General features: G+C 44.6%; 2 long non-coding RNA genes and 1 pseudogene across 2 annotated transcripts; 1 reads left to right on the forward strand and 2 right to left on the reverse strand.

The window, feature by feature from the left end:
- Positions 1 to 1,566: 1,566 nt before the first annotated feature.
- On the reverse strand, positions 1,567 to 3,154 carry LOC139028516 (uncharacterized). The gene is made up of 2 exons (XR_011480732.1): positions 2,601 to 3,154; positions 1,567 to 2,433 (listed from the first exon to the last, which is right to left on the reverse strand). It is a non-coding gene; the product is annotated as an uncharacterized lncRNA (long non-coding RNA).
- Positions 3,091 to 3,630, forward strand: LOC139028515 (uncharacterized). The gene is made up of 3 exons (XR_011480731.1): positions 3,091 to 3,161; positions 3,414 to 3,498; positions 3,562 to 3,630. It is a non-coding gene; the product is annotated as an uncharacterized lncRNA (long non-coding RNA).
- A 265-nt stretch (positions 3,631 to 3,895) lies between these two features.
- The window catches only part of LOC111971811 (inositol hexakisphosphate and diphosphoinositol-pentakisphosphate kinase 1-like), a 67,475-nt pseudogene continuing 46,069 nt past the window's right edge, over positions 3,896 to 25,301 (reverse strand).

Consider the following 25,301-nt stretch of genomic DNA (forward strand, 5'->3'; position numbering starts at 1 on the left):
TACATTGCAGTGACTCTAGAAGGAACTAGAGGTTATGAATATGTATACATTGCAGTGACTCTAGAGCTGGAGGTTATGAATATGTATACATTGCAGTGACTTTAGAGCTGGAGGAGAGGATGTGTCCTACATGGTACTTATAGGCTTCAAGATCGTTGGTGATCACAATAAACATCGCAACTTCAGTGGCTTCCCGCTCTTCCCTATGTGAGGAGAACTAATACATTAAATGATTGTAGCCTTCAGGATCGTTGGTGATCATGATAAACATCGCAACTTCAGTGGCTTCTGTCTTTCTCTTGATTCTGTAAATGTTGCATTAAATCTCTGTGTGGGCATTCCTGAATCGTACAATAAAGGCTTGGTAGAGGCCCAATGCAGATGTTTTTATAGCAATACCAAATCATTCCTGGGTAACATTTAAGTACCTTACTGTAATAGATCTCCATTAAAATTGGCAACAAAAAAAAGACATTTTAGCAAAGCAATTATTTTGCTAGGACTGTATGGGGGTGATGTGAGTGGGAAAACTGAAAACAAGCTGTTATTGGCAGAGAGGTTTGGAACTCTTCTTATTGGTCTATTAACTKATTTKSCGCCTTTGTGATGTCACCAGGCAGGCCAAGACTCAATCCCACCAWAARGTTTTTTRCCAAACAGCTTTTACACTAAAAGGGCATTATAATTTTTACAATATTATTCCAACCTCATAGTGTGGAAATACTAAATAAAAATATAAAAACGCAACATGTAWACTGTTGGACCCATGTTTCATGAGTTTAAATAACAGATCCCAGAAATGTATATATATATATGTATATATATATATATATATACACACACACACAGAGTATATATAAATAAACACAGGCATATCCCATTTTTTTGATTGCACTGGGCCTTTAACCAATTTACCACATGGTGATGTCACCATGGAAAGCCGAGACTCCGCCCATGAAATCCTGCTGACCAGAAGGTCCTGTGTAGATTTGTATTTTCAACCAGCAACTTTCAGGAAATAACACTGTTCACCTTGTTTCACACTTCTTCAGTGTTAACTTCATAAGCTGTTGWACAATATAATATGAAAACAGGGCCGTTAAATATCTCTCTTTCTCTACGTTGCCTGAACAGACATGAACTGTGCAGTTCCACTCACTCCTCTCCATTTAAAGTACTAATGGAAGCCAGCTTTGTGATCTGACTTGTGAAGCAACTGTGAGCATATCATCCTCCTCTATAACAGGGGGTATTCAACTCTTACCATGTGATGTCCGGAGCCTGCTGGTTCTCTGTTCTACCTGATAATGACTTGCACCACCTGGTGTCCCAGGTCTAAATCAGTCCCTGATTAGAGGGGAACAGTGAAATAATGCAATGGAACTGGCTTCCAGGTCCAGAGTTGAGTTTGAGAGCTCTATAATATGATAGTGAACCTTGCTATACCCACAAACACCCGCATGCCCACACACACACACACTTGTGCACCTACCCACACACGTGCACCCATCAGACTAGTTAAAATGATGGATTTGTAATGCCTGAGCTTAATGGAGAACCACAACCTCCAGAGATCCGATATGACTTTTAATAAAACAACTGTGGTATTCTATTTTTAAAGTCTAAGGAGAGGATTCTATACAGCGTCACATGTCTTTGGCTGACATTACATTGCCACATTAAGTAAATCACAAATACAACAGCCCTAAATTTCACCTACAAAACACCAATCGTTAAATAAATCATTACTATCACGATAAAAACAAGGTGAAGTAAAGTCAAAGAAAAATGAAGGTTTGTTGTACAGATTCAGCAGTGCTACGGTAGGTCTGCATTAGTGCAGTTGAGAGCATCCTTGAGATAGCATATAAGACAGCATACAAGACAGCATACAAGACGACATACAAGACGACATACAAGACAGCATACAAGACAGCATACAAGACAGCATACAAGACAGCATACAAGACATACAAAAAGACGACATACAAACTACAAAACACAATGACAAGCACGCTCTCTTCATAATCTATTGAAACGTTTTAGTTTTAAAATTCTGAGAATTATGTCAAGAATGTAATGGCACTGTACAAGAACAAAATAAAATAAAAATTGTATGTAAATTGTGTTCGGAACCATATGTTTTTGTTAAAACGATTTAATGTATCCCTCCCATCTAACAAAAATATATTTTTTAGCCCTAATTACATATTCAATATAACTTTACTATCGTCTCAGGTACAACACAGATGACAAAATAATATGTATTACAACATATGATACAGAATCGTTTAAATTAATATTAAAAACGTAACTTTGGCAAGACAGCAGACGTGTTTAAACTAGTAGGAGGATCCAGTACAGACTGCAGTAGCCTAAACGACAGCAGACGTGTTTAAACTAGTAGGAGGATCCAGTACAGACTGCAGTAGCCTAAACGACACAGACGTTTTAAACTAGTAGGAGATCCAGTACAGACTGCAGTAGCCTAAACCAGCAGACGTGTTAAACTAGTAGGAGGATCCAGTACAAGACTGCAGTAGCCTAAACGACAGCAGACATGTTTAAACTAGTGGAGGTCCAGTACAGACTGCAGTAGCCTAAACGACAGCTACTTCCTGTGGAGTGGTTTACCCTTGAAACACCAAAACATATTTCAGTAACACTGATTCTCGTTGTAAGGGAGTTGAGGCATATGTTTTTGAAAGGGTAAATGAAATATATTTTACACTTAAAACATAACCAGTATGTGTATAGAATGAGTTGTTATTTTGCGACAAAGTGGTATTAAAATGCTGTGTAGACAATGAAGGAAACAGTATCCCATTGTATTGTACCCTTTCCCCCAAATCATGTAAAGTACGGGAATCAAACAGTGTACCAAAAGGACACACCAACAAAACTGGACAAAGTAGTCCATATTTGCTCAACTGGCTCAATCATCTCTGTGTTCCAGAAATACGGTCAGCCATGATTCAAAATGGAGAAATTGAACCCGCCTCCCTCCTCTGAGAAAGGACTACTCATACAGCGCCACATTCTGTGTGTGCAGTTCCATATAGAATAGATTTTGATGAGCATGGAAATAATCAGCTCCTGTTTCTCCATCATCTCTAATCAGAAGCCACAGTCTGAATCCAGGACAGACGGCAGGACAACACGTCTGAATCCAGGACAGACGGCAGGAACAACAGTCTGAATCCAGGCAGACGGCAGACAAAGTCGATCCAGGACAGACGGAGGACAGCAGTCTGAATCCAGGACAGACGGCAACAGCATCTGATCCAGCAGATGCGACAGCGTCTGAATCCAGGACAGACGGCAGGACAGCTCTGAACCGACAGACGTAGACAAAGTCTGAATCCAGGACAGCGGCAGAACAGTCTGATCCAGGACAGACGGCAGGACAACAGTCTGAATCCAGGACAGACGGCAGGACAACAGTCTGAATCTAGGACAGACGGCAGGACAGCAGTCTGAATCCAGGACAGACGGCAAGTACAACAGTCTGAATCCAGACAGAAGACGGCAGGACACAGTCTGATCCAGGACAGACGGCAGGACAGCAGTCTGAATCCAGGACAGACGGCAGGACAAAGTCTGAATCCAGGACAGACGGCAGGACAGCAGTCTGAATCCAGGACAGACGGCAGGGTGAGTCACCTCAGCCTGTCTATACACTGCAAAGGACTGGGGATACGCATCCCTCGCTGTCGCTCAACTGGGGCAGAGGTTGGTTGGACACACATCCGCCTGATGGAGGGGCAGTGGTTTTGGTTGTTTTTGTCCACACTGGTCCAGCACTGTATGTGGCTGTGATTAGTTTGAAAGCACTCACAGGCAGGTAGAAGTCACAGTGTGGCTGGATGAATGGCTGGGTGGGTGGGTGGATGATGGGTGATGAATAGATGGTGGGTGGATGGATGGTGGATGGATAATAGGGAGTGGATCCAGGTGTTGTTGTCCCTAGTTTCTGTGTGGGATCCGGTGAGGGGGCTGTGGTCTACTCACTGAAGCTGAAATGTATGTCTGGGTTCACTGAGGTGGGCCTGCACTGAACACTGTGCTAGAGGGCCACTGCTGTCTGCACACACACACACAAAGAAAAAGAGAGACAAACATGAACATAAACATGTAATTGGATAATTATTTTGTACCTTCATTATATGTAGTCAATTAAGAACAAATATTATTTACAATGTGTCAACATTATTAAAAACATATCAAATTTGAAGTGTAATATCATTCACTGTAAGCGCTGGGCAAACTCTTACGCGCTGGGCCAAACTCTAGCGCTGGGCCAAACTCTAGCGCTGGGCCAAATCTAGCTGCTGGGCCAACTCTAGCGCTGGGCCAAACCTAGCGTGGGCAACTAGCGCTGGCAAACTCTAGCGCTGGGCAATTAGCGCTGGGCCAAACTCTAGCGCTGGGCCCAGCGAGTCTAGTGAGAAAATAAACAAATGTCACGCCACACTCAAATGAGAACAAAGCTGCTATTCATCAGAGGGACACTTCTAACCTCAGCATGCTTTCTCTCCTCCTCTCTACGCCCTAATAAACATTACATGGGTTATTAAGACTGAAGAGACACACAGATAAAGCTATGGTTATCGCAAGTTCGATTTGGGCGAGAGCGAAAGAGAGAATTAGAGAAAACTAGAGCAAAAGAGCGAAAGAGACCGAAAGAAAGGAGAGAGACAGAAAGAGAGAGACAGAAAGGAGAGAGACAGAAAGGAGAGAGACAGAAAGAGGAGACAGAAAGAGAACTAGAGAGAAAGAGCGAGAGACAGAAAGAGAGAGACAGAAAGAGAGAGACAGAGATAAAGCGCTCACAGCAGCTGTTGAAACAATCCTAAAAGACTGGTGAAGGGCAAATTAATCCCCACTGGAAGGGGGGGGGGCACCGACAACAATGGACCCAGCGGCAAGGCAGAGATGGCTAGATAAAACTAAGGAGGGGGGGGGGGGTATTATGCAGTCCTATTTTACAGAAGTCTTATATTGATAGCGCCTCTCTTCTTGGCAAAGAAAGACAAAAAACAGCGCTCTTATTTAGTTAATCTGACAGTTTTAGGCCTTTTATACGTCCTGCTCTGGGAAACTCTTTCTCTTTCTACGTCCTGCTCTGAGAAACCTTTTTCTCTGGTGCTGGTTGGCCTGTTAACCATGTTCATTAGGCAATAATAGCTCCAAACGGAAGAAAATAGACTGTTCAATAAGACATTTATTTTGTTTTAAAACATTTTCTGTCGCTTGCCCCATTGAACATACCGTGTTGTAGGACAATGGAAATGTGCATTACTACTGTAGTGTTGGTCCTAAACTAACCCTTTTTCCTAGCCCCTAGCATCACTTTCATGTTTGCAGATCTGAAGGGACTGAGTGGGTGTAATCTCAAACTAACCTACCCATGGGTTGGGGAACGCTTCCGCCTAACTGTCTAACCCATCTAGGTGAGGGCTACGGGTTGTGGTCGGACTGACATGCACCTGAACCTGCGTTGATTGTGAAGTTTTGCATACGCATTTACTGTAACACTATAGCACTGTGAGAAGCAGAGGTGCCAGACTGCCAGGTAGGCCTACTGTAACTCATTATAGCACTGTGAGAAGCAGAGGTGCCAGACTGCCAGGTAGGCTACTGTAACTCATATAGCAGTGAGAAGCAGAGGTGCCAGACTGCCAGGTAGGCCTACTGTAACTCACTATAGCACTGTGAGAAGCAGAGGTGCCAGACTGCCAGTAACCTACTGTAACTCACTATAGCACTGTGAGAAGCAGAGGTGCCAGACTGCCAGGTAGACCTACTGTAACTCACTATAGCACTGTGGAAGCAGAGGAGCCAGACTGCCAGGTAGACCTACTGTAACTCACTATAGCACTGTGAGAAGCAGAGGTGCCAGACTGCCAGGTAGACCTACTGTAACTCACTATAGCACTGTGAGAAGCAGAGGTGCCAGACTGCCAGGTAGACCTCTGTAACTCACTATAGCACTGTGAGAAGCAGAGGTGCCAGACTGCCGGTAGACCTACTGTAACTCACTAAAGCACTATGATAAGCAGAGGTGCAGACTGCCAGGTAGGCCTACTGTAACTTCACTATAGCACTGTGAGAAGCGAGGGCAAGCGCCGGATAGGCTCTGTTAGCTAATTGGTACTCAAAAGAACGCAGCATATTACTCTGTGGTACAAGTACAGTATGGTGATGTTAATGCTCAGTATTTCGTTTAGCGTTTAATATTCTCACATTTAAAAGAGCTAGATATGTTTTAAAGAAATATGTATGAAGACTGAAGAACATGGACGTCGCTATACTCACACCATAGTGGGCATTCGGGGGGCCGGACAGGAGTTTCTGAGGAGGACAGGGCTTTCGGTGAGGGGGGTAGATGTGTGTTTGGCCGTACCCCTGACTCGACGTGTCGAACAAGGCAGAGAGAGCTGGAGAGAAACGATCATGTTCGCTACTAAACATCATAAAAGGTGGATGTGTTATATGCCACTGAGAAAGACACTGATGACTGACACCAAATATATGAATTTGTTTGCCTGGTCCCAGATCTGTTTCTCCCATCTTGCCAATACTTATGGTCATTATCAGGCCAATGATCATAGGAGTTGGTACGACAGCACAAACCGATCTTGGATCAGGTCTGTATCGTAGAGGCTAGGTATGTCGCTCCTAGAATTAATGTTGTAGTGTCATGTAAATGCATCATAATGCTCATTCTAGACATTCTATTCCCCATGTAATGTTAATGGGGGAGCCAACATGGCTGCCATAGAATGTAAATGCATCATAATGCAGAAACTTCAATGGCCCAACTCTCTAAATGCATGGCTCTGACTAGAATGCCTACCTTTCATGGTCTTGGCGTGGGCATCGCTGCTGTGCTCACACACGGCATTGAGGAACTTGTCCACCTGCTTGAGGGACAGCGAGTTGTGCAACGTCTCCAGCGGGTAGATAGAGGGCACCATGGAGCAGCCTTCAAAGCCTGCATGGGAGAAGAGACACACAAACACACGGTGGCACCACCCCTCCATCTGAGCTATGAGACGTGGCGATACAGTAATATAACACGTAGCCCCGCCCCCTTTCAATGTGACATCCCTCGACGGAGAAAGATAGACATTGGGCGTCCCTCAGGGCACTCTGCAAGGACCATGCCAAAATTCAGCTGAGTCATTCACACAAGAGTACCAAGCCATAGAGCAGCTTGACCAAGGACAGGCTTTGCGTCTCGAATGGCGTACAGTACACACGTCCTGCCCTGAGGCCTTGTGTTGTGTGACGACAGGCTTTTCACACACCAGCAGGCCTGTGCGGCCAATCAATCCTTTGACATACAGTGCAGCCCAAAATAACACCACAATGGAAGTGACAGCACCACACAAAAACAAGGAATGTATGAGGTCAAGCAATGAGTCATCCAGTCATCCATTTCCCAGAATGCATGCTGTCAGCCTTCTCCCCGAACTGTCCAAATGTTGTAACCTAAATCCCAACAGCACTTCGATGGTCAGCACAAATGGCTTCCAAGGCCCGCATTTTACAGTATTCCGCCATAATGTTTCTTCCCCAACCATTAATCAACGTGTTAATGTCAGAAATAACAAGTCAACTTGGTCAGGATGGACTTTCACCAACCACCAAAAGAGTGTTGTTGTGATTGGTGAAGCCTTTAGTGGAGTCTTTGAGTTTGCCGAGTTTCAACCATAAGCAGTTTTCAGCATCATTATTCACCTGGGCAAGACAAGGTCAGAGTACAACATGAGAGCGTTTTGCCTGCCAAAAATTATCTGATAACGTCGCTAAAGAATATCAACCCAGACGTCCGTGGAGAAGGCCTGATAAGATCTCTAGCTTTCTGTTGTCTTTCCCTTCCTCCCTCTGCTTGCCTCGCTCTGTCTCCACCCCTCCCTCGCTACGTGTTGCAGCCTACCACTCCGTACGGGTATTCAATTCAGCACACACACACCAGATGTAGCAGAAGACACTGACGCTACACTGCACCCTTAATTTACTACCCGTCAAACAGAGTGGAAGAGCAAGAGAGGGAGAGAGACGCAGCGAATTAAGATATGTAATGAAAAAACACAGAGTGGTAAGGGAGGAGGGAAATGGAAAAATAAAGTAAGACGAGAGAGAAAAAAAACCGTCAGGCTTTGACAATTCAAGTGTGCCCAGTCAATTACCTATGGAAATGTAATATTCCTATCAACCTCTTCCAAGTCTAGGGAATAGTGATTTCCTGTCCAGCTACAGAGTTCTGGGCTGATGTCTAGTACTCTCATGTGGGGATGCGTATGCTTAAAAGGGGGACGCAGAAGCTCCAGATCCTCCCCTAAAAATCTGTRGTTTAAGGACAGACTACCGCTTACTCGGCCAATTAAAATGAGGTAAGCCAAGATGACCTAGATATTCTTCGCAGATCTCAGATCTTAAATCTGGTCCAAAATACCAAAACATCATTCATGAGAGCTAAGGGATTTTCAATGGTAGCCAGGAGGGCCTCCAAAAGTGCAGTCTCCACATCACTCCAATCAAGTGTCCATATGTAAAACAACTATCTTGACAGCCAGAATACCCAACTGGAATGTAAAAGGTCAAATAGTGGGTGCTTATATATCTTTCCTGTTTCAAATATATGAAAGTGTGTGGTGTGAAATGCAAATGTGTTTTTTTGCATATTGCACTCCCCTGCGACACCCTCGGAGAGCGGGGTCACGGCCCTCGGAGAGCGGGGTCACGGCCCTCGGAGAGCGGGGTCACGGCCAGGGATCAGCCAATATTGACGGCGACCCTGGACCAATTAGGGTTAAGTGCTTTGCTCAAGGGCAGATCGACATTTTTCCACCTAGCAGGGACTTTTTAAAAATAATTTCACCGTAAAGATCTTGAAGAGAAAGCTGGCAAACATCCTTTTGGATTAAAAGCCTCAGCAGCAAAATGAGTAAGGGATATTGACCCATCGATTGGAGAATGAACACTCCCTTTATAGTTGCCACGGCTGCATTCTCAGGCAGAGACAGAGAGAGAGACAGAGAGGAGAGAGAGAGACAGACATGAAGGGAATAGGCCAACAAACGTCATGTAGACAGTGATAGTGAATTAGATCTAAAAAAGTAATGAGGACAGAAGCGACAAAACCGGAAGAGGGAAGAGACCGAGAAGATGAAAGAGAAAGGAGAAGCAATACGACAAGCCTGCATCGGCAGCACCCCGGCCTCAGCACTGCATGAACAGGTGGAGGGTAGGACATGGGAGGTCTACAGGGGGCCGACCGTAGAGGCACTCTGGGAAGTCTACGGGGGGCCGACCGTAGAGGCACTCTGGGAGGTCTACAGGGGGGCCGACCGTAGAGGCACTCTGGGAGGTCTACAGGGGGCCGACCGTAGAGGCACTCTGGGAGGTCTACAGGGGGCCGACCGTAGAGGCACTCTGGAGGTCTACAGGGGGCCGACCGTAGAGGCACTCTGGGAGGTCTACGAGGGGCCGACCGTAGAGGCACTCTGGGAGGTCTACGGAGGGGCGACGTAGAGGCCTCTGGGAGGTCTACAGGGGGGCCGACCGTAGAGGCACTCTGGGAGGTCTACAGGGGGCCGACCGTAGAGGCACTCTGGGAGGTCTACGGGGGGCCGACCATAGAGGCACTCTGGGAGGTCTACAGGGGGCCGACCGTAGAGGCACTCTGGGAGGTCTTGGCTGGACACCAGACGGTTCCGGAAGAAGGCGCCGGTGGTAAGGGCACTGTTGCAGATGGAGGGCCATGGCCCCCGTCCAGAGAGGAACAAGACAGGAGAGCCCCTTCAGCAGCTGGGCTACATGGTGCTAGTCTAGGGGCTCTGAGGAAGAGTAGTGAAAGGCTGTAGGCGGGCCAGCATGTTCACAATATTAAAGAGGCTGAGACTCTCTCATTCATAAAGAAACCAGGCTGCAGGTAACAGGCTCTCTCCCATCCATTCGACAAGACAGATGGAGAAACATTTAACCGCTGTCCAGAGCTACAGTTCTCTCCATATTTGATGTTCATGGGGTAATGCACATTGGAAGCTGACAGGCATGTCAGTCAAAATGCCTCTTTGCTGATCACGAWCCCCAGTAAGTCACAAGGCTTCTCAACATCAAAGAAAGGACAATGCTTTCTTTCCAGACATAACACTGAACTGGAACTACAAAACGAGGCATCAATGTTTTCATGTAGAATCCAAACAGGGTGTAATCTGGAATTCATACAACGGTCAACAACCGGAACAGAGGCTTATGGGTAGTATCTACAGTGCATTTGGAAAGTATTCAGGGTCAACCAGAATACCAGACAATGGGATCAGAGAGACTTATGGGTAATATGGGTAGTACCTACAGTGCATTTGGAAAGTATTCAGACCTCTTGACTTTTTGCTACGCTACAGCCTTATTCTAAAATCAATATCTCTCTGTACTTTGCGCCATTCATCTTTCCCTCAATCCTGACTAGTCTCCCTGTCCCTGCTGCTGAAAAACATCCTCACAGCATAATGCTGCCACCACCACACTTCACCGTAGGGATGGTGCCAGGCTTCCTCCAGACGTGACGCTTGGCATTCAGGCCAAATAGTTCAATCTTGGTTTCATCATACCAGAGACTCATGTTTCTCACGGCAAACTCCAAGCGGGCTGTCATGTGCCTTTTACTGAGGAGTGGCTTCCGTCTGGCRACTCTACCATAAAGGCCTGATTGGCGGAGTGCTGCAGAGATGATTATTCTTCTGGAAGGTTCTCCCATCTCCACAGAGGAACTCTGGAGCTCTGTCAGAGTGACCATCGGGTTCTTGGTCAACTCTCTGACCAAGGCCCTTCTCCCCCGATTGTCCAGTTTGGCCAGGCGGCCAGCTCTAGGAAGATTCTTGGTGGTTCCAAACTTCTTCCATTGAAGAATGATGGAGGCCACTGTGTTCTTGGGGACCTTCAATGCTGCAGAAATGTTTTGGTACCCTTCCCCAGATCTGTGCCCAAACACAATCCTGTCTCTGAGCTCTCAGAACAATTCCTTCGACCTCATGGCTTGGTTTTTGCTCTGACATGTGTGTGACTCTCCAAATCATATTCAATCAATTGAATTTACCACAGGTGGACTCCAATCAAGTTGTAGGATCAATGGAAACAGGATGCAACTGAGCTCAATTTCAAGTCTCATAGCAAAGGGTCTGAATACTTATGTAAATAAGATATTTCTGTATTTCTGAAAACCTGTTTTCGCTTTGTCATTATGGGGTATTGTGAGTAGATTGAGGAGTAAAAAAATATATTAAATGAATTTTAAAATAAGGCTGTAACATAACAAAATGTGGAAAAAGCCAAGGGGTCTGAATATTTTCTGAATGCTCTGTATATCACCCCAGAAAGACAAAACAATTGCACAGACAGAGATATCTGCCTCAGACAAGGACTAGCACCGAGTCGATCTCAAACGTTTCCTTTGATCTAATGCATCTTTCATGCCAACACAATATTGTGACACCTTGACTGTGGATGGCTAACTTCATTAATGGCAAAACAACATATAGAGGTCTGAACCAAAGACAACAGGTGTTAATGAGCAGACGGAGAAGGTTGGTTACACGGATGAGGAAGTCTTGTTGAGAACTACCGGTCGTATGAATAGAAGGGTTACTGTGCCTCTAATCTGAGCATACCCCTGTTGGAGACACTACACCATTTGTCCACCTCACTTTTCGGTAAGTACTGCCAACTTATACAGCTTTATTTCCTAGCACGGGGGGACGCGTCCGGTCCTAGCACGGGGGGACGCGTCCGGTCCTAGCACGGGGGGACGCGTCCGGTCCTAGCACAGGGGGGAGGCGTCCGGTCCTAGCACGGGGGGACGCGTCCGGTCCTAGCACAGGGGGGAAGCGTCCGGTCCTAGCACAGGGGGGAGGCGTCTGGTCCGGTCTTAGTAGCCAGATGACCCAGGCACTTGGATAACATCTAATACTGCTATTTACCTATAATTCAATGCCAAATTCACTCAGTTTAACTGGGTGAGAGCCAGGCCCAGAGTCGGCAGTTTCAATGTGTCCCTCTGCTTCGTCATTCTCCAAGCTACAGGAAAATACAATCAAGTGCAATTCACAAAACATTGACTTGTATCTGTACAGCCCCAACAGTAAAGTCATTGTGTCGGGCAAAAATTCTCAATTCAACCACTGTTACTTTCTTACCACAGCAGCTCAGGTCCTATACATTGTTTGAGAGATACAACAGGACTCACCCATGCATGACAAACTCATCCAACCACTGCGTGGACACCTATAACATAGTAATATATTTCATAGCACAGTGCATAGCAACATGACTCAATTGAAATCAGTAAAACAGACGGAATAAATTAAAATTAGTCAATTTCCCCTTTAATGGGTATTCTTGTGGACACATGTTCAGACACAGTACCAGTCAAAAGTTTGTACACACCTACTCATTCAATGTTTATTTTTTTTTCTTTAAACTATTTTCTACATTGTAAAAAAATAGTGAAGACATCAAAACTATGAAATAACACATATGGAATCATGTAGTAACCAAAAAAGTGTTCAACATATCAAAATATATTTTAGATTCTTCAAAACTAAAGAAAAATAAAGAAAAACCCTTGAATGAGTAGGTGTCCAAACTTTTGACTGGTACTGTATAGCAACACGTATACCGCAGTCTCTCTTCCATAGCACATTGTTATGTGAATGTCTCTCTCTCGTTTGGTCACCAATTGGTTCGGCCACGTTTGAACACCAACCATTCCTTAAAATTGTATTAATAGATTCACCGACATGGTTATGAGTGATGGGACAGGTTTCATGTTAAAACCATTTCATTCTTTACCCATCGTATTAAATTAGTAGGTTTAGCATGAACTCACGTTTTCATTGGGTCAAATTGAAAGATCTCTCAAGAGTTGAACAAGAGATTTGCCAGTTAKTTCAGAAATAAAAGGATGTTTTTGAAAGGATATTAATTAGCTTTAAACACACGGGTTATCCTAATCAAAAAGTAAACTGGAACGGTGGAGGAGCTAACCYTCTCCCCAGACAATGGGTTTGAATGAACAAAAGGAGCATGTGATGATGTGTACACACAGCCACACAYCGCGATATATTCCACACACATATACCCATCCTGTGGGAAAACCGTGGGTCAGAGAGACGCGTATTAACAGGTGAAAATCAGTGTCAAGGCAGAACACGGATGGTGTTAAGAGTGAGGGTCCAAAAACCAAACAGATGGTGAAGACAGGAAGTCTTGTGAAGTAGAAAACTCAAGAGATATTGAGATTCTGGCATAATAACGTCAATATGCAGCCAATATCAAACCAAAATATAGTTGTTTCCCCCAAAAGACATGCAAGATGAAGGGAAACTGAGTGGCAAGGTATACTTTAAAAAAAAAAAAAAAAAATTTTTTTTAAAAGGCAGACATACCATTAGTCGGATGCCTGGCAAACGACACAGAAAATCTCTTTACTGCCGGCATAGAGAAGAGCTCTGAGGAAATAAGAAGGGTAATGGTGTTACTGYGGCCCACAGGTTAACTGTGAACACGCTTGTACCTTGTATCGGAGGGCATATGTACGTGTGTGTGTGTGTGTGTGTTTTCCTGACCCCATGTGTGTCTTCAAACTCTCTGAAGTAGAGCCCCTCTCTAATGCTGCAGCCTTATTATGTGTCCACTGTGTCTGTGTCTCTCTGTCGGTGTCTCTCTGTTGGTGGTGAGACATACGCAGCATGGGAAGGGTTAACAGAGGAATGACAGAGAATGTGAAGGGGAAAGGGAGATACCTAAGTCTTGTTGTACAACTGAATGCATTCAACTGAAACGTGTCTTCCGCGGATGAGTGAATGAACAACTCAGCTGTGATTGTTCTGAATTCAGACAGAGGACTGATATTATTATGATTTATTTAACGAGGCAAGTCAGTTAAAGAACAAATTCTTATTTTACAATGACGGCCTACCCCCCCGGCCAAACCCAGACGACGCTGSGCCAAATTGTTGCGCCGCACTATGAGACTCCCAATCACGGCCGGATGTGATACAGCCTGGATTCGAACCYGGGACTGTAGTGACGCCTCTTGCACCGAGATAGCAGTGCCTTAGACTGCTGCGCAACATTAAGCACTGGTGAAGTGGGCTTTTGAAGAAGTTACCTAAAATGTCCTTTAMCTTGTTTTAAATCTCTCTGGAACACTGACTGACTGTTCAGTCTATTGCCATGCCAAAACCATCTGAAACGTACGAAATGAACCATACGATGAAGGCAAGTGACATTTGAACATCCTGTTATATTGAACATGTGTTATATATTAAAATACTGTAATCATCTGGATTATGGGAGGTGTATCTGTAAACACAATCATTATTGCTTATTCGTCTTTGTAACCTACCAGTGCATTACGAGAAATAGACGTTTGCAAAAACACACACTTTAAAACACCGGAGATAAACCCCCCCCCCCCATATGTCATAGAAAAACATTTGGTGTTATTTCAAAACCCCACATTTGTCACACTCTGTAGTCTCAAACAAGCAAACAATGACGTAACATCTCAAAGCAWAATATTAAAGCAACCGTTTCATAAAGTGTGACATCACCTGCATAGTGGAAACAGTACACAGTGCCACCCAGTGGACAACYTGGGGAACTTCAGTTCAACCCACAGTGGGACAACCTATCCTCTCCACATGCATGGGGCAGGTCATACAGTATTGTCCTTTATATACCAGGGTTTTTAACAAACACGGTTTTTAACAAATCATGCTCTGCATACACTGTATGGACAAACAATTCTTAGCATATAATCACGAATGTGGTCACTGTCATGCTGTTGGGGGGGGGGGGGAATCACTCAAGCAGAGGATTGCTCTAAAGCAGGCCTGTCAAARGACTAAAACCACATTGAAAACTATAGAACTGATAATGGACCTGAAATTCATAAACAGTTTCTTGACTGTGCACGGCGTGTTAATAATTACCCGAAATGAAAGCTAGGACAGTCAGGGAGCATAGAAAACTCCCRCACATTTCTTTGGCAAATTTTGACGGCGAGGTAACAACCAATTTTCAGTGTGGCTCTTCCTGGAACTGGTTGAAGAGCGAATTAGTTCGACAMCGCTGCTCTTAGAGGCTGACGACAAGAGGCAGGAAAAGAGGAGGGCTCTTTCGATAACTTTTCTGTTCAAATAATAACCTCTTGTCCACTAAGGTTGGAAGAACCAGATCGAAGGAAACAGGATCTAAACATCAGCTCGGGACGCCATTTCAAATCTTCAAGGTAGTCTTACACTATATAGTAGGGCCGATTCAACGAAGAACAGGTGGGAGATAGAGATCGATAAAGGAGCCGTACCATCTCGAAAAGGCAAACAGGGGGGCAGGGGGGGGGGTTTGCGGTAGTGGGTGTGGACGTAGTCCCAAACGTTGGGGGTGCTAGAGGACACCCCCAGGACAGAGGTACTGAAGAGGCCCGAGCACAGGAACCCTGTTGTGGAAGATCCGCGGGGTGGAAGAGAGGAGCGGGATGAGGGAGAGGAGCGGGATGGGAGAYAGGAGRGGGATGGGAGAGAGGAGCGGGGTGGGGGTAGGGAGGAAGTGGTTAGTCCTCATTGCATATCATGCAGTTCTTAGTAAGTGCAGATCACTGTTGCCAAGGGAGCTGTGTGTGTGTGTGTGTGTGTGTGTGTGTGTGTGTGTAAGTGTGTGTGTGTGTGTGAGAGATACTCCTAACACCTGCACCTCTTCCCTGATCAGAGAGGTGGTGAAGCCCCTCTAGGGCCTTCTGGGAAAGGTGACTGACATCAACATCTGGTGGGATCATGGACTCACAGGACGTCATGGATTTAAGAAACAAGTGGTCTTTCTAGTATGAACACATTTGGAACACGACCTTAGATACATTCTCTATTGACCTCTGGCCTACATAGTCTAGGCTACTCTGACCTACATAGTCTAGGCTACTCTACCTTACATAGTCTAGGCTACTCTGACCTACATAGTCTAGGCTACTCTGACCTACATAGTCTAGGCTACTCTGACCTACATAGTCTAGGCTACTCTGATTACAGAATCTAGGCTACTCTGACTTACAGAGTCTAGGCTACTCTGACTTACAGAGTCTAGGCTACTCTGACTTACAGAGTCTAGGCTACTCTGGCCTGGGAGCTTTGGTTGCTGGACCTACCTACTGTACGCAATGATGGCAGCTATGAGAGAGAGAGAACACGAGAGAGAGCCAACAGATAGTGAGGTAGTTCACATAACCCAGAGAGATCAGTGAGATAGTGCTGATGTCAGGGGGACAGAAATATGACAGTGGCAGCAGTGGTTGGTACAGGGGGACAGAAACCAGATACCCACCTAGGCCAGTCTGTTTAATCTCGGGGGACTGGCACGAGCATGAGGGGAAGAGGCGATAGGAGGTGCCCTTGGAGGAGGTGGGCAAGGTCTCGGAGAGGACCTGGTTGGGGACAGGGACACATGGTCACAGTGAGACAGACAGCGACAGACAAACAGCTGACTGTCAGACAGGTAATTAAATAACCAGGCAGACATACACTCTGGATGAACTTGTAAAAACACAAACATGACTTGACTAATCATCACTAATAAGGACATAGTAGACAGACCACAAAGTCTACTGAGCCCGAGATTAATAATCAGTAGTGTAAAGTACTTAAGTAAAAATTATTTAAAGTAGTTATGGGTATCTGTACTTTATTATTTATATTTGACAAGTTTGACATCACTACATTCTTAAAGAAAATAATGTATTTTTTACCATACATTTTCCCTGACACCCAAAAGTACTCGTTGCATTTTGATGCTTAGCAGGACAGGAAAATGTTCCAATTCACACACTAAATCAAGAGAACATTCTCTTGACTCACTAAACTCACTAAACACTCACTAAACTCACTAAACACAAATGCTTCGTTTGTAAATTATGCCCGAGTGTTGGAGTGTGTCCCTGGATATCCGTAAAAATAAAATTAAACGTTAAAATAGTGACATCTGGTTTGCTTAATATAAGGAATTTGAAATGATTTATATACTTTTACTTTTGATACTTGGAAGTATATTTTAGCAATTCCATTGACTTTTGATACTCAAAGGAAAATCCACCCAAAACCACTCATTCCTTTAATTTACAGTGTTAAATAACACTAATATTRGAGAACAATATTTTTGTGATCAAATGCTTCATTTCGGCTTTCTAAAACGGTTGGTAGCAACATGGATCGTTGTGTAAATCTGAGGCATCTCAGGTTGACRACAAAATCCACAATGCAATGCTCTCTCTATGGGCTGACTGGCTAGCTAGCTAGCAAGCAAGCAAACGTAGCTACACACATTAATACTAGTTAGCTGTAATCGCCTAAACAAACTGCACRATCAATTTAGGAGTCTACAATATCACCATGTTCAACCTGCAGATGGATGTGCCTCTCAGGGGAGTCTAACATTCGCAACAGCAGATATATTTTTGAGGAGATGGGAAACGTTGCCTATGCTAGGCCAATGGGTCGCGCGGTGCATTCTGGGCGATTATGGGACAAGGAGAGCTTTCCGTCAAGGAGTGAATAGGAGTCGATTGGGCGATAGCTCAAAAACCCAACATTAGCACAACAAGTACAACATTACAAATCTTTTCAGAGATGTGAAATAATTAACTTGCTATCTGTAGCAGTGGCGTAGCCACGGGTAGAACCTGCCCAGTTTGATCTCAGGCCTACCCCCCCAAAAAATCCAGAAATTATTCAATATAAATTGTTTAATTTTATTACATTTTAAAAAATTAACGCATGTGAGATTTATTGTCTATTGGTCATTTTATTATAATGTAACAAAGAAATAGTCCGCGACAATCAAGTTGGCGCCGACTGTTGGTTACATTTAAGAAAAAACTCATACTGTGGTTTACATCAAAAACCTGGCAACGTCACATGGCTAAACTTTATAGCGCATAAGATAGCAAGCTCTACCGCGCAAGTTTACTCGAAGTGACTCACSAGCTACGGTCATTTAGTAGTTCTAGCAATTACAAACCAAAATGTCGATCGCTGGGTTTTTCAAAAAAAGACATCTGGAGTTAAAGTTGTGTGCGTGCCTGAAAATAATTTGGATCAATCTACCGATAGCTTCCAGAATAAGACATAAACAGGTGGCGCCAGGATAGAAACAACCGCCAATGCCACGTTGAGCCAGGCATGTTTGCCTACCCCACCGTCTCCTCTCATTCTTGATGRTGCYGGCGGGGGAAAACCTTCAGTAGGTCCACCGACAGACGTGTCTGCCATTGATGAACCAGCTTGTCAACCAAAGCTAGCAAAGTTCCCTTCAAGTATGATAAATGGCAAATCACGCTGCTTCTCTTCAAGGTGGTATGACCAGTTCGTGTGGATTGAGTATAGTAAAGGTATAGTAAAGCACAAGTTTTGTAGGCACTTTCCTGGGGCTAATGGCGAATTCGATTTATACGAGATGGATTTAAAAACTGGAAACTCACTAGAAATGCTTGCTGCAAACACGAGAATAGCAAATTACATGCTAGTGCCCTTGCAACATGTGAATCCTACAAGGCGACCCACGGGCCTAGAAGTTGTGGGACTGTGTTGAACCAAATGTATGGTGATGCAAACATGGATTTCATAGAAAGAAACCGTGCACATGTTAAAGTAGTCATAGATATTGTGCTAATGTGTGCAAAGCAGGATATTCCAATCAGAGGACATAGAGACACACGAAGAGGCAACCAACAAAGGTCACTTTTTAGAAATCTTCAATTTCATCTCAAAGTATGACTCAGAAATACAAAACAGGCTTAATGAGTTACCTCACAATACCACTTATGAGCCCCGAAATTCAGAAGGAGTTGCTGGAGCATGCAGCATCATTGTTACTGTGCAGGATACAAGGTGAAGTTCATTCTGCTTCTTCCACGTATTTTAACATGCTAGCAGTTGAATATAAAGATCAATCTAAATGAGAACTTATTGCTGTGTGCTTCCGATACATTCGTGCTGGAATGATTTAAAGAAAAGAGCTGTTGGGTTTATGGAAACCGCTGATTTATCTGCACAAGGAATTTCTCAAATACTTGAAGTGTTGCAACCACTGGAGTTGGATACCACTCTGTGTGTGGGTTTTTATTTCGATGGCACTTCAGTCATGTCAGTAACAGTTTTGCTTCCGTCCCTCTCCTCYCCCCTACCTGGGCTCGAACCAGGGACCCTCTGCACAAATCGACAACAGCCACCCTCAAAGCATCMTTACCCATCGCTCCACAAAAGCKGCGGCCCTTGCAGAGCAAGAGGAACAACTACTTCAATGTCACTGACATAAACGCTATTAGCGCGCACCCCACTAACTAGCTATCCATGTTACATCAGGATACAGAGGAGGGGTACCTGTCCTACTAAAGCAAACATTTAAGCAAGCGGTATATGTGCATTGCAACTCCCACCTTCTGAATTTGGTTCTGTGCACCGCGGCAAAAGTTTTTGGACACAGTAATAAATCAGCAACACACATTTATGAGTGGATCACACAGACATGCTGGATTCATAGAAGTACAGAAAGAGTTGCATCCCCATTAGACTCATGTATCGAGCTAGAAAGATCCACGGTGGAGTTCAAAATCAGGGTCTGTGAGTAAAGTGCTGTTAACTGCTAGATGTCATTTTTAGACGTTCTTGCAGAGTTTTCAGAGGCTTGTGGACAAACCAAATTAGAAGCCGATGCCCTCTTACAACAAATCCAGAACAAGACGTTTTTATTCCTGTTAGTCACGTTTTAGTAAAATTGTTTTGACATTAGTGATTTTGCGACGAAGGGATTACAAAGCTCTACATGATCCGTGACGGACTGTATTGGTTTAATTGAAATCCTCAAAAGCAGATTTTCTACGTTCAGAGAAAACTCAGGGGGAGACTGATAAAGTTCTCAAGCTAACTGAAGAGATGATGATTAAGAATGATTATTAGTAATTGGGATGTGAGCTCATCATGGCAGTGAAAACTGCCTGTAAAATTGTCAGACAGTGTTGTCACAACTCCATTAGGGAAAACATCCASCATTAAGAGTGACAGTGACCTGAGGCAACTTTGGAACAATATTCTAGACAGACAGATTACTGAGTTGAACTCAAGATTTCAAGAAGACACTTATGGGATCATGCAAGCGGCAGCCTCCTTTTCCAAAGAATCCCAAACCTGCGGCCTTAAAGAGCAGCTGAAGACCACATGCGATATCAATTGAGGATGCTGAATTCACTGTTTTTATTCAGCAGTTGAGATGCATAATGAACATGGGAAAGAGTGACTTTTCCTCCATAATGAGTGTACTTGACAGCTGCCCTGATGATATGTTCCCTAATATAAACTCTGTTAAGGATCATTGTCACACTTCCAATGACATCATGCAGTGTGGAGAGACTTTTCTCAACAACAACTAGGATAAAAAATCGTCTTCGCACATCAGTGACAAGCGCCCGGCTGAACCACTTCAGTTTTCTGTCTTTTGAGTGTGAATTGACAGATACATTGGATTATGATGAAATCATCACCATATTCAACTGAAAYCCTCGCCGTCTGCACCTTGTGATGTAGGTCACGACTTATTGATACGTCTACTAAAGGTAAGGTACCTTTTTATAGTACTACTGTCCGCCGTGCTATAAATGGTAACATCAAATATAGGCTTGTTTGCCCATCGAGATTAAAGTGCGTCTGAAGATGAGTTTTATGTTGTTGGCAAATTGGCAACTGGTCTAAAGTTAGTCTTATTTMAATATGCTGGGATGGGTAATTATTAGTATATGTAACGAGGTTGCTCCTAGTACTATGCACTAGTATAAAATGATTGTATTATGAAATAATATACGGTGCACATCGCAAAATAAATGTAATAAACAAGTAGAAAAAATGCCTATCCAAATTGGTCTTGGCCTAAACCCCCAAAAATGATCTGGCTACGCCCCTGATCTGTAGTATCAGACAGCTTTGGAATTGGGACATTATGTCGTTTGAGGAAAATAGGCACGTTTCTCGACATATACACTGATTTTGAGAAGGGATTGCGTTACGATTAGCTTAGCAACCGCAGCATGACAACGTGAATGCGATTGGTCGACAGTCTGCTGGGTGGGGGTGTCCCTTTATTCATTCGATTCCTATCTTCTTTGGATAATATCTCTGGTAACGGCACCATGCAATGCACCTTGGTCTAAAGAGGGAGACAAATAGGAGAAATGTGCTAGACCCTCGGTTAAATTACACATTTCTCCAGGTAGGAAAATGGCAAAAATATGATCGACGGCTCATCCGAGAGAAGACATCCTACCGAGTTACGACATTGGACAGAATTGYAATCTGACATGTATGATAGACGTTTTCACGATCTAAAAAATGTTGTATTCCAATGAACTTCCAGTTTAGTGAGAGAGACTTTACCACTGTGCTACGTCATACCGGAKGGATTTCTACCTGCTTGAACGCCAATAACTCAGATACACATGAAAACCGTGAAATGACCCAGGGGATCGATTGAACATCACTCAGAGATGCACAAAAACAATATAACATTCAAAATGGGTGAACCTTTCCTTTAAGTACATTTAAAACAAGATACTTTTAGACTTGTACTCAAGTAGTATTTTACTGGGTTACTTTTACTTGTCATTTTGTATTAAGGTATCTTTATTTTTTTACTCAAGTATGACAAATTGGGTACTTTTCCCACCACTGTGAATAATCATCACTAATAGGGACATAGTACAAAGACTACGTGATCTGAGATGAGGTTGCAAAGTGCACACAGACACCTGGATGTTGTTCATCAGGCTACACAACAAAAACGTTTAAAAACGTTTCGCAACGGAAAACAGATGTTTGGTCCAGGTAAGTCGCTCTCTGTTTCAAATTATTTTTTCCATTCTATTATTTGGTACCTATGAACATCCGTCTTAGAAAAATCAGGTCTATCCTAAAGACTCAATATCTGAACAGATTCACGCTATGCCTGTGGTTCAGAAGTGGACTGTACTYAATGTGGGAGAGAGGGCTAGGGTCATGCTAGGGTTAGAGAGGACGCACAGTAATGGACATGACCCTTGTCAGCTACCTCCATGGAGCCAGTCTTGCGGTTGCGGATCATGGTGGATCTTTTGATGCCGATTGGCTCAGAGAGCGACAGGGCCTGGTCAGTCTCGTCCTGTGATAGGTCCTCCAGACTGCCTTGGTTGGTCTGCTTCTCCTGATTCTGGATTGGATCAAAGAGTCCGTTAACGGGGGTTGTGGACACACACGGACACCACACACACGGACACCACACACCTCAGCGGAGGCTGGGCGGAAGCCAAAGCCCAGAGGGACGTTCTCCTCGTCCTCACAGCCCTTCACCCCGGGACTGAAGTGGAGCTCCACGTGGAAACGCTCCTCTGAGCCGGGGTCCTGATCAACACATACACAGAGAAACAAAACATGAAAAATGATGTTAAACTACACAGACAGAGACAGAGAGACCTAACTGACCTTGTTGTTATCCTCATACAGCATTTGATACTATCTGAATGTAGAGACAGACCTAACTGACCTTGTTGTTATCCTCATACAGCATGATGACTATTCTGAATGTAGCGACAGAGAGACCTAACTGACCTTGTTGTTATATCCTCATACAGCATGATGACTATCTGAATGTAGAGACAAGAGACCTAACTGACCTTGTGTTATCCTCATACAGCTGATGACTATCTGAATGTAGAGACGAGAGACCTAACTGACCTTGTTGTTATCCTCCTATACAGCATGATGACTATCTGAATGTAGAGACAGAGACCTAACTGACCTTGTTGTTATCCTCATACAGCATGATGACTATCTGAATGTAGAGACAGAGACCTAACTGACCTTGTTGTTATCCTCATACAGCATGATGACTATCTGGGTCATGTAGTTGAGTTCAGAGACGGCACTGAGGTAATCCATGGCCTGTTTCCACTGCTGGTCCTTCACTTCCTGCCACACACACACAACAACCAGAGATATCTGGATCCTGCCGATTCATTTAGCCTATATGAGACAACTGCAAAACAAACTAAAAAATAGTATGTGAACCCAAGTCTGCAATATTCACGACCACGTCTAAATCACAATTGGTACTTTCCCAGATCTGTTTGTGCCATCTTGCCAACACCTTGACCTATGATCATTGTCGTGCCAAACAGATCTGGGACCAATATACTTACATCCAGTAATCCCCCGTAGCGGAAGATGCTGAGCAGTGAGTGGACGTGGCTTTCGCTGGTGAAATAGAGACGGGTCCTGACGTGGCGCCCCGGAGACATGACCCCCCGTGAGTACCTGGAACACCAGAGGGAATGAAAGACAAATGGGTGATCACTCACTGGGGCTCTAGGGGAGACTTCAGGGGAGGGTTAACTGGTCCTGGGACAGTGGCTCAACTCAGTGGTATGCCATCATTGTAACAGGGTCTACTAAGAACTGGTCCTGGGACAGTGGCTCAACTCAGTGGGTTCTAACTACTTAGACCACGCCATATCCTCCAAGGTAGTAAGGTCTACACTACAGCCATAGTCTCCACATAGTAAAGGTCTACACTACAGCCATAGTCCCAGTAGGGTTCTGCACTACAGCCATAGTCCCAGTAGGTCTGCTGCACTACAGCCATAGTCCCAGTAGGTCTACACTACAGGCCACAGTCCAGTAGGTCTACACTACAGCATAGTCCAGTAGGTCTACAACTACAGCCATAGTCCCAGTAGGTCTACACTACAGCCATAGTCCAGTAGGTCAACATACAGCCATAGTCCAGTAGGTTACACTACAGCCATTAGTTCCAAGTAGGTCTACACTCGACCATAATGGTCCCCAAGATATCATAGTAGTGTGTTCGCATATTACTCTAACCACTCACAGCATACCAAGTACTGTGCCACTCAGTAGTAGGTCTACACGATTCAGTGCCGATGTAAGTCGCCATTACGATAGAGTCTAGTGGTCCATTTACGAGCCTAGGTCTACACTACAGCCATCTAGTAGTGTCTACACTTCAGCCATTAGTCCCCACATAGTAGGTTCTAACTACAGCCATAGGTCCCAAGCATAGTAGGTCTACACTATCAGCCATAGTCGCAGTAGGTACTACATACTTTCACATAGTTCTACACTCTCCAGCATAGTCAGTAGGTCTACACTTCAGCCATAGTCCTCACATAGTTAGGTCTACACTAAAGCCATAGTCCCCACATAGTGGTCTACCACTAACAAGCCATAATTCCACTTAGTAGGTCTACACTACGCTATAGCCCCAGTAGACTATACGACAGCTATAGTCCCCACTTAAGTAGGTAAACGTAGTGTGTGTGATAGATATAAATATGTTCCCCTCACCTGAGGTATGACGATGTCGGCCAGGGCACGGGACAGCCTGAACAGCTCAGTGTGTCCTCTAGGTTCCAGCGTGGCGTTGTGCTGTGTGTCGTACTTCACACAGTCGTAGCTTGTCCGGGATCTTACTGATGTCGTAGCGGCCGCTCTTATTCCGGAAGTCCCTTTCCAGCTTGGACCAGCGTTGCAGCATGCAGCTCAGGTCGTCGCTGTGGTACACAGTCTGCAGATTCTGGGAACAGGACTTAGCTTACAGGTACAGCTGCAAGATCTGGGAACAGGAATTTAGCTTACAGGTACAGCTGCAGATCTGGGAACAGGATCTAGCTTACGGTACAAGCTGCGGGTCTGGGAACAGGACATAGCTTACAGGTACAGCTGCAGGTCTGGGAACAGGACTTAGCTACAGGTACAGCTGCAGATCTGGGAAAGGGACTTAGCTTACAGGTACAGCTGCAGCTGGGAACAGGCTTAGCTTACAGGTACAGCTGCGGGTCTGGGAACAGGACTTAGCTTACAGGTACAGCTGCAGATCTGGGAAACAGGACTAGCTTACAGGTACAGCTGCAGGTCTGGAACAGGACTTAGCTTACAGGTACAGCTGCAGGTCTGGGAACAGGACTTAGCTTACAGGTACAAGCTGAAGGTTCTGGGGAACAGGACTTAGCTTACAGGTACAGCTGCAGGTCTGGGAACGGACAGGACTTAGCTTACAGGTACAGATGCAGGTCTGGGAACAGGACAGGACTCGCTTTACAGGTACAGCTGCAGTCTGGGAACAGGACTTAGCTTAACAGGTACAGCGCAGGTCTGGGAACAGGACAGGACTTAGCTTACAGGTACAGCTGCATGGTCTGGGAAAGG

This window comes from Salvelinus sp. IW2-2015, linkage group LG13, assembly GCF_002910315.2.
Source record: "Salvelinus sp. IW2-2015 linkage group LG13, ASM291031v2, whole genome shotgun sequence".
In the NCBI taxonomy this organism is placed as follows: Eukaryota; Metazoa; Chordata; class Actinopteri; order Salmoniformes; family Salmonidae; genus Salvelinus; species Salvelinus sp. IW2-2015.